Source organism: Culex quinquefasciatus, chromosome 2 (assembly GCF_015732765.1).
Source record: "Culex quinquefasciatus strain JHB chromosome 2, VPISU_Cqui_1.0_pri_paternal, whole genome shotgun sequence".
NCBI classification, from domain to species: domain Eukaryota; kingdom Metazoa; phylum Arthropoda; class Insecta; order Diptera; family Culicidae; genus Culex; species Culex quinquefasciatus.
Genome location: NC_051862.1, coordinates 146,899,050 through 146,912,658, shown reverse-complemented (window position 1 = coordinate 146,912,658; position 13,609 = coordinate 146,899,050). Strand labels below are relative to the sequence as shown.

Genomic DNA, 13,609 nt, shown 5'->3' with positions numbered 1-13,609 from the left:
TTTCAATGCAAATTTGCAAGCACATTTTTAGCTACTTGATACCATCAACAAAAAAAATGAAATTGTGTTTGCATTTTGGTACGCATTTTTCAGGCTATATTAACTTTGGATACTGTCTCTTTATTTTTTAACAGCTTTTAAACTTTTGCAAAACGTAGTTACATGAGTATTAAAAAGTGTACATTCAATTACAGGCTCAAAGTATTGATATATACATAATTCAATATTGAATTGGAAAATATTATGACATTGAAATATAAGTAATAATTTTAAACACAATAATTGTATGGTTTTGAAGTGTAACAAAAATGTATGCATATAAGTAAATTCAAAGCGCGTATTTTTTTGTTTTTTTAAGAAAAGATTTTTTTTATAAAGGCCACGTGGTCAGCCGTCGACCCCCTCCCCCATGGCTTTTCATGGTTTTTTCGGTCGGATTTCGGACCCCCTCCCCCCCCCTAAGGAGACCACGTGGTTTATGCACGACCCCAAAGTGATTGATGGCAGATTAGTTACGTCTCAATCAGATTTTATTATGTTTAAAATATTTTTAAAATGTTTAACGAATCTGCAATTTTGGTCCAACAGCCTTCCTTGGCATCTCCCATCGATTGTGCTTCATTACCGCTCCCAGGGCGGTGGTTCATCAATAAACTCTCCAAAATTATGATAATGATAATGAATGCTCCTGCGGTTCCCGCCAATCGTATGCCCATGGTGACAGCGCCTCGGTGATGATTTTACGACCCGTCTTTCTTTAAATCTCACGCCCAGATAGCGGTTCTTTCGCCCTTTCCAAACCCCGTCAGGGATGGGGCTGCCAGGTACTTGTCCAAAAAAAAAACTGCACCGCCACAAGACTCTCTTCATCATTCTCGATTATTATTGGCGAACCGGCTTTTTGGGGGGGAGACTTTTTAAATTAGGCCGAACCTACCTCGGCCCAAGTCAAAGAACACATAAATTAAGGCGCCTCGCGCAGCAGGTTCCCTCTCGGGGGGGACGACACCACACGGTCATCGCCGTGGCCGACGAGGCGGCTCCGGCCAGCGCCAACTTGACATGCACATATTCCACTTTTCACCTTATTTTATTCGTTTTTCTTCTTCTTTTTTTTTGCTGTTGGATAATTACGAACCGTTTTGCTCACCATCGATCGGGGACGTGTCTCAGCGCATCATCCACCTAACCAGCTTAAGGTGGGCTGTTTTCGTTTTTATGTGCAGGTGAACCATCTTTGCAAATTTGTTAATTGATTTTTCTTGTTAGCCACGACAGTTTTGTTTAAATTAAACTTTGCGATGAACGTCACACTTGTTCCATGATGATTCCTTAGAAATAGTTTTGGTCAATTTATTCTGATTAAAAAGCATCATTTTGATTTCGCTGCCATTAGCTTCAGTCGTTCCTAGGATGAAAATCATTCGACTCTATGAAACAAATTGTCAACATAATCAATTTTTAAGAACCTTCAATGTTATGCTTCTCCTGAGCCATTCTCTACAAAATCTCTGTTTTGTCTTTAATTTTAATTTTTGTATTCTGTAATCCGGCTAAAACTTTTTTGGTGTCTTCGGTATGCCCAAAAAAGCCATTTTGCATCATTAGTTTGTCCATTCGGGTGCCCAGAAAAAATGACCTCCTGCTCCACAAGCAGAAAACACCGTTTTCAAGTTATAACCATTTTTGTTTGACTTTTTTTGAAAAATAGTCGCAGTTTTTATTTTTTTTAAATTAGTGCCCATGTTTGCCCACCTTTGAAAAAAATATTTTTGAAAAGCTGAGAAAATTCTCTATATTTTGCCTAATTGAACTTTGTTGATACGACCCATAGTTGCTGAGATATTGCCATGCAAAGGTTTAAAAACAGGAACATTGATGTTTTTTAAGTCTCATCCAAACAACCCACCATTTTCTAATGTCGATATCTCAGCAACTAATAGTCCGATTTACAATGTTATAATATGAAACATTCGTAAAATTTTCCGATCTTTTCGAATACAATATTTTCAAAAATTTAAATCAAGACTAACATTTAAAATGGGCGTAATATTGAATGTTTGGCCCGGTTGAAATGTTAGTCTTGATTTTAATTTTTTGAAAATATTTTTTTCGAAAATATCAGAAAATTTCACGAATGTTTCATGTTTTAAGATTGTAAATCGGACCTATAGTTGCTGAGATATCGACATTCGAAAATGGTGGGTTGTTTGGGTGAGACTTAGAAAACATCAATGTTCCTGTTTTTAAACCTTTGCATGGCAATATCTCAGCAACTGTGGGTCGTATCAACAAAGTTCAAAAAAGCAAAATATAGAGAATTTTCACAGATTTTCAAAAATATTTTTTTCAAAGGTGGGCAAACATGGGCACTAATTTAAAAAAAATGAAAAACTGTAACTAAGTAACCTAAAAATGGTTATAATTTGAAAACGGTGCACTTTATCAAAAATTCACTACAGTACTTTTTGATTGCAAATTCTATTTTAAATCGAAAAATGAAGTTGACAAATTTTTGCGACCAATAATCGATTTTTTGAAAAAATCTGTATTGATTCAAAAAATCATAACTCAGTCAAAGATTTTTTGCCCATTGTGGAAATTTCTGAAAAGTTGGCATTTTATGTCCTCTAAAACCCCTTGACAGCTACAAATAGCTGAAAAACGTGTCTTAGTAAAAAACCAGAAAAATGAAAGGGGTCGTGCCGCTCCACCGTCACGAGATATCAAAAAATGGACCTCAGATTCGTGGTCAGGGACCAAAATTACCCCTTAGAGCAAAGTTTCACGAAAATCAAAGAGGGGTCGGGGCAACTGCTGTGTGAGTTGGCGAAGAATGACCCTTAATCAATGTGTATGTTAAAATAAAATAAAAAATCAGTTTGAAGATTCTATGTATTTTTTTTTTTCAAGAGAGATTCATTAAATAAAAAGTATATTTGCAATTAGTGTGACAAGTTTTATGAATATGTGTAGGACGCATTTTGAAATTCTGCACCTACAGAATAAAAACAATTAAGGTAAGAACAAGATTGTCCGTCAGACCTGGACGCAAACGCAAAATTGTGCGCTTGTCATCATAGCCTGCCAGTCATCGACCACTGAACAAAGCAACCCCTGTAGATTGTTCGACTGACAGTTGTTGGAAAAATCGAACTGGCACAGCGTTCTGCGTCCACCACTGCGTCGAACAGACAATCTTGTTCTTAGCTTTAAAGTTAACAATACGTGCGAAAAAATTTATCTTCAAAATCAAATTGTCATCGACAACCATATTTAAAATAGATGAAAAGAGGACACAAGTCAATGCCAGTTTCCTTGCGTCCTGGACTTCACTGGCGTTAATCCAGAGACACGGAACGGATATCTAGAAATACCGGAGAAATTCGTTGCATTGAGATTGGAAAATCTATAATGGTTGACTGCTCTTCGTCGGGGAAACAAAAGAAATCGACAAATTCGAATCAATTCTGGGATATCGGACCCGATTACGATATGTGGAGCACGTACTCATTTTCATTGATAAGTGGAACGAGCAGGAAAGCGGAAATTTCAATTATAATAAATGACATTTTTGGGATGAGAGAATTTCGTTGATACAGTCATCCCACATATTTGGAACACCCACAAATTCGGAACACTTTGATGATAATTTGTCAATAGCATGCCAAAAGTAGCTTTTCTGTCGACCTTACTATTTTTAGAACTTTCATTTGGACATTATCTTGCTATTTCACTAGTAAAAGTAGTACTTTTAGAACAAAAAACTTCATTCCAAGATTATTTTGTCCAGAGCAGCAAAACACTGCCTCCAAATGGCCTGTTTCATAATTGTGGGATGTTATTGTGCCTCCCACAATTGTGGAACACCTGAATTTAACTGATATTTTCACAAAAAAAAAGTTATCAAACTATGTATAAAACATCACTAAGCTTGAGTTGCATTGGTTTCAGTGCGAGAAGTCATTATTTGGTAATAAATATGTACTCCTGGAGAGATCCACAGTTTGTTTACATTCGTAAGAAAAAAGTGTTCCGAATTTGTGGATTTCAAGGGTCAAAGTAATTCTTCAAAAACTTCATATAAAAGTTAAAATTAGCAGATGTTCGATACAGCATTTGAAAGATCGCAAGAAAAGCTTTCAAATGAAGGTAAAAGTGAATCATTAAGTTTACTTATCGATTTGCTATGATTTTTTGAACATTGGCCAATCTGGAAACCGTTCCGAATATGTGGGATGACTGTATTAAACAATTTGAGTCTACCTTTTAAGAAATTCAACAAACTTCAAAAGATTTATTTGTCATCTCACAGTCGCAATCTATGAATCATGGTCGCATCACCCGACAACTGCTGCTGTTGTTGTTGATGTTTCCGACGATGTATTTATGTCTGATTCACATCTCGTGGGCCCATCTTCGTGTGACAAACGTCCCATGCGTCAACTGATGTGAGCGTTGTCACAGACCGAATCACCGAATTAAGCATCCTCTATGCGCGACAAGTCGAGGTAATTTTTGTCATCGCCACCACCGTCGGTCGTCTGCAGCCCTCTAAATCTTTCGTCAGAAACTGGCGCACATAAATTTCCTCCGAGATTAATGCATGTCAATAAATATTAGCGCGATGTTTCGTCCGCGACACACGGGTGACGTATCAGTCAGGGCGGCTCTCGAGGGTGTCACACCTCTGGAGCAGGGTGGCTGATACAATTTAATACATTTTTTTAACTTCTTAAATGTCGATGTTCAGAATTCAATTCTGAAAGGGATTCATGAAGGTGGGTCTACGAGCTTCTAACATGTACAAATCAAGTTTTTTATTCTGAAAGTTCTATGCTTTTCAACATCACTTCTGATTGGTAACCCTGCTCCGTCAATTCTGCAACGCCCATTTGGCGGCTCATCACCGGCAGACTCAGACAGACCAAGTCGTGGCGCGAGATCTAGATTCTCGTTCCCGAAACGACGTGAAATTTGACAAACTCTATATTAATCAAGCCAAACCCACACACTCACCCAGCTTCTGGAAGTTGACGAAAGTGTGATGCATATCGCGTTTGGCCTGAATTTCAGCGACGAAAACACGACCGACTGACTGACTGCAGCGGCTCTTCTCGCCCAGAATCGGCTGAGTGAGTGTCACTTCCAAACTCATCTTCATCGCTCAGAGTCTACCGGCGGACCGACCAACTTGTCACGGCTGGATGCCATTCGGCACTTGTTTTGCACTTTTCGTGAAAATTCGTTGGGACGCCGCCTCGGCAACGCGAGTTTGAGCCAACACAACGGTGTGATCCGGAATCTTATGGTGTGCGCAGCGCCGTTCCTAGGGGTCTATCAATTCATTTATCAAAGGGGGCGCTCAAGTGGCAAAAATTTCAGGGTTTTATAACAATTCTTTGAAATAGCTAGAGATTTTATATTCCAACTACAGTATATAAAATTCAATTTAAATTTCACATTTTTTTCCAGCATCAGGAACCATCAAGCTTTTTTATGTTTTGAAGTATTTTTTTTATATAATCAGCTATTTAATTGAAATTTACACATTTCTATTGAAAATCTGAAATAAAAAGAATAAGATATTTCAAGTTTAAAGAAAATGGCATTTGAGATATTTTTATCGTTTTAAATGCAAACTTGTGGGATGAGATTGGCCTACGTTTTCAAAATACTGAAGTGTTTAAGTTGAATATTTCTAACACAAAAAATGCTTTGACTTTTGTTAAATTTCTAGCAAAATTTTTTTTTTTTTTCAACATAAAAATGTTGGTTTTCTAAAAGCACATAAATTGCTCTAAATATATTATATTCTGCTGCTTGTATTCAATTGCTTGTAGTAAGAGTGAAAAAGTAAAATTTGGGTGTCTTCGACAAAGTTGCATAGATTGGCATGCCCACCAACTTTTTAGTCGTAAAAGTAAAATATTATACAATTTCTTGTATAATTTTGATTTGCAGAAACACCATTATCGCGGACCCATTAGAATTTAAACCAAAGCAAAATTCCAACTCCAAAACAGCAATATTTTTGGGAAAACACAAAGTTCCACTTAATTTTGCTTCTAGGGTCAATATTTTGAAGAATGTTAGTAACATTTTCCTTGAAATTTTTTTTTTGTTATGTTTTAATGGAATGGATAAAGTTGCTTATCTTTCACATACATTTTTTTTATTTCATGGATTCCATGTGTTGGGCTATCCAGTGTAATTTCGCCTAAATTTTCACATTTACACAAACGGTTCTAAAAGCTTTGTGTGTAGAGGGTGACTATTCTCGAGATTTTCAATTTCCGGGAATCGAGAGTTGAATTTGAAATTTCCGGGAATTCCCGGAACCTGGTAGTGTTTATAACTATGCCAATAGTGCCAGTAATGTATAAAGAAAAGTTATAAATGTGTTTCTTTTCAATGAATTCAGTTACGATTTATTCATGCTTATTTAATGAAACGTTGATTAGTAGCCTCATTATTTTTGGGAACTATGATCTACTTCTTGATTTTTTTCTGAATCTGCAATACAACTTGTTGTATGAACTTGTTATTAGATTTTTGTGAAATAACAAAATAGCTAATATATAATTTCCCAGTATCGGGATTTTTACAATATAATAAATAGCGACTCAAAAACAACAATTTTAATATTTTTTTTCTTTTTTAAAACTGTAAATATGCATTGAAGAAATAGTGATCCGGAAAACCCGAATGTTCACATTTGGCGGACTTTACAAAGATTTCCAGAGTTTTTTTTTCTAAGATATAATTTAATATTGAGGTTTAAGCGAAACACAAAATTACTCCATGACATCAAAAAAGGAAATTTCGCTGCCAAGAAGGAAGTCGATCTCAAGGGTTTCCAGAAGCGTTAATTACTTGCCAGTCTGCCAATTAATTACTCAAATTACTGGTCCATAATGATTAATTACATAAATTACTTAATTACTTCTCACTACGATAAAAAACATTTAATTTTAATTTAAGTATTCATTTCTACGGTTCTAAACTAAATTATTTATAAATAGCTCATTCGATAGCTCTTCTAAAAATTATGCTGTTTATTATATTTTTTTTGTACCGATCTGGATATTGTGAATTATAATTTTAATTGAAAATAGCTATAGGCGATCAAACTTCAAAAATGCCCCCACTAGAGGACGCTGAAACTTTGGGTGATGTTTACATAATATATTACCGCGAGTTAATTGGTTTGAAATTTGGAATTGTTTTACTTTATTATAAAATTGACATCATTTCAGGTAAAAAATAAGTAGCTCAATTGCTATAAACAATAATATTTGTTTTATGGCCAATTTAACCTGTTCATTATCTGATTCGAAATTCCATTATGTTTCACGTTTCAATCAACCGTACCCTTATCAATCAATTGCAAAAGAAGATTATTGAAGTCGTGTTTGTCATAAAGGCAAAACAACATACTGTACTGTTTTACTTCAATGTTTGAGTTTTAATATAATTAATTATTGATTTAAAATTGTATTCAGTTTATTGCAAGTTTATCGAAGTTGTTTGAAAAAAGGCCCCCTGATTTTTCGAGCCGAAACATAAACTTTGACAAATATTTGCAGCGGCTCTTCATGAAAATTGTGAAATTCATCAAAATAACGTTAAGTTTTAAAATGTTTTTCAACATTGGTTTGACATTACTTTGCATTTTTTTCTCAACATATTAAAAATCCGTTACTGAAAATACGGATTATATGAAATGTGACAATTACATTGGATTTAATTTGTGCATCTGAATATTAGTCGATTTTAATTTCACTGAGTTTGATTTTTAACATTTGTCTCAGACATATTTGGAAATTTTTCGGGAAAATAGTTTAGCTCTTTAGAGAGATAAGGACTGTCAATTTATGCTGATTATGAAAAAATATAAAAATTGTATTTTTCGTATTATTTTAGATAATTTTTTTTTTATTTTCAATATTTGTTAAAATTATTTTTAATATACTTTTATTGATTTTTAAATTGCTATCACTTAAAAAATTGTTTTTAAAAATGATAATTCACTATTTTTTTTAATTATATGATCCACATAAACTTTTTTTTGATAATTTTGACTGCCTATTAGAAGGAAAAGCATAAAAATTAATCAATTCTAATGTAGTTCTTGCAAAACAAAAAAAACATATTTTTATAATTACTTAATGAAAATGAATAGATTTCGGATTCACTAAACATTTTTCACTGGGTAATATATGATGGCGTTGCCTTTTGTTGTTAATCAGCTTCTATAAACAACATGTAAAAATAAATTTTAGGAGAGTTTTAGGAGAGAACTATGGCAAATTAGGCCTTCTACATACAGAGCCAGTCTTTTTTAATCTTTATGTTTCAATCTTATTTGAAATTAATAAAATACTGTTATAATAGATTATATGTAAAAAGTAAATAGTTTCGTAGAAGAAGTACAATTTAAAAAAATAATTACTTAAATTACTCAAAAATTACTTAAATTACCAATCAACTACATTAAATTACTCTAATTACCATAAATTACTAATTAATTAAAGAATTACCTAATTACCAGCTAAAAATCAAAGTAATTATTAATTACTTGCCAGTCCGAGGCCTTGCTGGAAACCCTTGGTCGATCTGCTAGAACCCTTGCAAGATACCCTGAACAACTTGGCCCATTGGGCAGTTGAAAAGGGTATTGAATTCTCTCCGGCGAAGACGGAACTGGTCGTTTTTACGGGGAAGCATGAACCGGCACAGCTCAATCTTTCTCTCTCGGGAAAGACTATCGAGCAGTCGGACCACTTCATGTACATGGGTACCATCTTCGATCAATAGGGAACATGGGGAAGCACATTAACTACCTGAAGCAAAAGTGCCTGCAAAGAACTAATTTTCTGCGCAGTGTCTCTGGCAACCGGTGGGGTGCTCATCCTTCTGACCTGCTTCGACTGTACAAGACAACGATACTCTCGGTGCTGGAATATGGCAGTTTCTGCTTCCAGTCAGCTGCGAAATCACGCTTGTTGGTTCTCCAGCGGATACAGTACCGAAGTCTTCGCATTGTCTTGGGATGCATGCACTCAACTCACAACATGACCCTCGAGGTCTTGGCGGGAGTGTTGCCTCTGCGAACTCGTTACTACGAACTGTCTTACCGGTTCCTGATCCGGTGTGATTACAGGAATAAACTGGTAATTGACAACTTTGAAACGTTGCTGAACCTTCACGTTGAGTCTCGGCGCATGCTTCTATATTATGACTTTATGTCATCGTGGGAGTGGAGCCCGAGCACAACGGTACAGCGCACGCCTCCGTTAACCAGCTGCACCCTGATTGGCTTCGACACGTCCATGAAAGCCGATACTCGCGGTATCCCAAACCATCTTCTGCGGGGAGTTGTACCGTCGATCTTCGCATCAAAGTACAACCATGTTCCTCCAAACAACAGATTCTTCACCGATGGCTCCAAGCTCGACGGCTGTACGGGCTTCGGTGTTTATCATGAATCTTATCAGCTGTTCTTTAAGCTCAAGGACCCGAGTTCGGTTTATATCGCAGAGTTAGCCGCGGTTTATTGCGCACTGCGAATCATCGAGACCATGCCACCTGACCACTACTTCATCTTCACCGATAGCTTTAGCTCTGTTGAGGCTATCCGGTCTCTGAAGCCGACCAGGGAGTCTGCGTTTTTCCTCACGGAAATACGCAAGACTTTAAACAACCTGGTGGCTCAGTCCTTCAGCATCACGGTGGTGTGGGTCCGCGCTCATTGCTCGATTCCGGGTAATGAGAAAGCGGACTTGCTCGCCAAGAAGGGTGCTGAGAGTGGAGACATTTTTGAAAGGCCAATTAGCCTACAAGAATGCTACGGTTTGCCGAGGCAGCGTGCGCTTCTGGATTGGCAAAACAATGGGACGACGACACCAAGGGACGTTGGATGTATTCCATACGACCTAAGGTGCAAAGAAAAGCCTGGTTCAAGGGAATGGACTTGACGCGTGGATTCATCAGAACGATGTCCCGCCTTATGTCGAACCATTACTCATCCAAGGCTCATCTGTACCGTATCAACATGAGTGATACGAACTTATGCGACTGTGGGCAGGGTTATCAGGACATCGACCATCTCGTATGGGCGTGTCCAGATCACCAGGCTCACAGAATTAAGTTGAAAGATACCCTCAGGCCCGAGGAAGACCACCAGAAATCCCGATGCGAGACGCGTTATCTCAACTAGACCTTGATGTTCTCTATCCGATCTATCAGTTCCTCGTAGATTCCAAAATATCCATTTAGTTTTCTTCCAGTTAGTTTTCCTTCAGTTAGTTTTCCTTTTGTTAGTATAACTCGCCTTCGCACAAAGCCGTCGTTTCTGGATTGCACCGGAAGCAAAGCAAGAACGCCCCAGCAGCTGGACACCGAGTTGCGGCTGAGGACACAAGCAAAGGCCAGCAGAGCCAACCAAGACCCCTACACAATCCCCCTTCCCATCCCACGCCTTGTCTTTAACATCAATCCCTTCCCTACTAACCCCGAGTAGGCCGCGGGTAATCGGCTCCCCTCCCACTAACATTTGCACACAAGATCCTCTGTAATTATTAAGTTTTTTGTAATTACAAAAGCCGACTCGGTCCTAACCAGGTCCCAGTACCGAAAAGGACCTAATAAAAATAATTTTATGAAAAAAAAAGGAAATTACCTTGATACAGCGAAATTAAAATAATAAGAATAAAAAAAATGGATTATAAGAATTGCTATGCTTGAAAGAGGATATGAAAATTATACTCTTAGGAATAATAAACAAAAATATAAAAAAATTAGACTTTCTTCTTGTGGCTAACTGCTAAGTATGCTTTAAGGTTAATTTTGGGGTCCACATTATTTTAAGTTTTCCCAATTATAGTTATTGGAATTTTTAATAAGTTAAAATTTACACTTTCTGAATTAGAAGATAAGAGAAGCATTGGTTCATTCGAACTTGAACATCTTACATTGAACACCCAATGTTCTGAACAATTTCAATTTTTTTTTATTTGTTTATATAATTTTGCTTCGACCAAATTTCCCGGGAATCGAGAGGTCCAAAAATGGTCGATTTCCCGGGAATTCCCACTCGTCACCCTCTATTTGAGTGTAATGGTTTTTATACAAAATTTTAAGAAACTTTAGATGTCGAAAAATAAACACAAAAAATTTCAATGTGTTATTTAAAAAGGTAAAAACTAATTGCCTTTGTTTAAAGCTATGAATTTTCAAAAAACAAATTTTTGGAATTTTATATCAATCAAAAAACACAGTCACAGAGAAGAGAAATATTGTTTTCAAAAATAAATTGAACAAAATAGTTTCAAAAGGAATCCCTCTAAAAACAAGTTTAAAAAGGAGTCCATTTTCTAATCAGTTAAACTATTTTTTCAGGAATGCAGGAAAATGCTGATACAATGAAATTTAAGCTAGGTCAGATCAAATTCTGTTTAAAACGATAAAACAACACTCTGCTATTTTCAGTCAACATTAATCCTAAAGCACCTTTTCGTTACAACCTATCTGTATTGGAAAGATATAAATCGATTGAAATGGTTTAAAAATAATAAAACATTAATTTGAATATTCTTCAAAGAATTAAATTGTGGTTGGATTTTTTAGCTGTTATATTTATTCAATCAATTACCATTATATTATTAAAACTCTTTGAAGCAATCGCTGAAAATTTAAGTAAACATATCAAAATGATGAAAAATTTGGAGGGGCGCCAAATTGATGCTTCGCCAAGGGCGCCGTGGACCCTAGGTACGGCTCTGGGTGTGCGAAATGTATCTTTCTTCGGGGGGAAGACAACAGTGGCGTTGGATGGGTTTGTAACAGAACAAAAATCAGCATTTTAATCTAGGGGCAGAGGGAGTGGTATGCATTTTGAAGTCATATTAGGGGAACAACATCTAATTTCAGCGTGCCTCTAATGTTGGCAGGTCAGAACATTGACATTCAATTAAAGCTAATTAAAAGCGTGTTCAACTGAAATCGAGTGATAAATAGCCCTATAAGATGTGAGCAAGCAAGTTTCTATCAAAAGTTTTGCAAAATGAATTGTTTAAATAGTGAAAATCAGCAGATTGGATGGAGTTAGGAGCGAGTGCTTAACCTGCCAAAAATAAGAGAATTTCCCCTATTAGAGGTGGGTAAAAACAGAGCGAGCCGCTCAAAGAGCCGGTTCAATAAAAAGAGCGAACGAACCGTGGCTCAGAAAAAAAGAACCACGGTTCTTTTTAAACTTCGGTCTTTTAAAAGAACCGTTTCAAGATGGCATGATATATTTTATAAATATAATTTATCGAATTTAAAAAAAAAAGTTATAAATTTGTTTTTGAGAATTGACAATGCAATTTCAAATATTTCAATGCTAATATAAATTTATCTCAAAACTAAATGATTGTCTAAACAAAATGAAAAAAACAATCATTGTTCAACTGATTGTACACTTAAGTATTACCAAAATACGAATTTGAGCATTTCAAATTGCATAATTTGTAAAATATTACCAAAAATCTAGTGAATAGTTTAGAGATTTTTGAAAAAAAAAACCCCCTTTTGTCCGATTGAACTTTAGCGTTTATAGACTATTGATTAAATTAGAATGTAGAAAAGAGTTCACAGAATATTTTCTACAAATATAACATCAGCATTGGTTCAATTCTTGCAGAAATAAACGCAATTGAAAACAATTTTTCCAGCATCCTAGATTTAAGTTTGGATGCCATTCAATTAATCGAATGTTTAGGTTCGAGTAGAAATCTTGACAAAGAGACCACCAAGACTTATGGTTTCCAAGGGTTTCTTCTAGTTTTCAGTTTTAATTTGTTTATCAAATTATTTATAAAATTCCAATGTGAAACAACTTATTAAATCACACGATTCTTTAAAAAACCCTTTTTATCAAAATTTTGAAAAAGAGCGAAAGAGCCGTTCAAAAGAGCGGTTCTTTTTAATGAGCGAACGAAAATGAGCGGCTCCTGAAAAAGAGCGGTTTTGCTACATATTATACTTGAAGTTTACACAGAGCGGATTAATAATTCGTTTAAGATTTATTGACTTAAACATCGCGTATAACATTTTAAGGCAACTTTACTGCATGTTTCAATGTAAAATTCGATGCCTCAATCTTTAAAAAATAGTTTTTTTTTTCAATTTGTTTAAAAATAATGATATTATACTTTTTTCAGGCTAAAAAGAGAGACATTCTGTTAAAGATTTACACAAAACAAATAATGTGACTAACTAATTTAACCATCTGAAATACACATTGGCACAAGAAAATTACATGCTGCTCGGGAGACACTATGAAAACATAAAATTTATTTGTTTCTTTATTGTTAAGCTGCTGTTTAATTGGATGAAGACAGTAATGGGCATAACCTGAAAATATCGAAAAATTTAAAGAAAATCTCAAAAATCTAAGTTTCAGTGAAAATGAAGAAATTGAAGAAAAAAAATGGGATTGCCAATTTGTTTTAACAAAAAACTAACTTAATCCACCTATGTGGTTGGCGCCTTCCTCACTTTTTACCAACATTTCGACGTCGTCGTGCTATCATGTCGCACCCGCCATTTTGACGTTCCGAGAAAA

At 35.6% G+C, this 13,609-nt stretch overlaps 1 protein-coding gene across 2 annotated transcripts in view; it reads left to right on the top strand.

The window, feature by feature from the left end:
* Positions 1 to 13,609, top strand: part of LOC6046680 (protein tiptop) — a 566,305-nt gene that overhangs the window by 324,119 nt on the left and 228,577 nt on the right. The window lies entirely within an intron of this gene.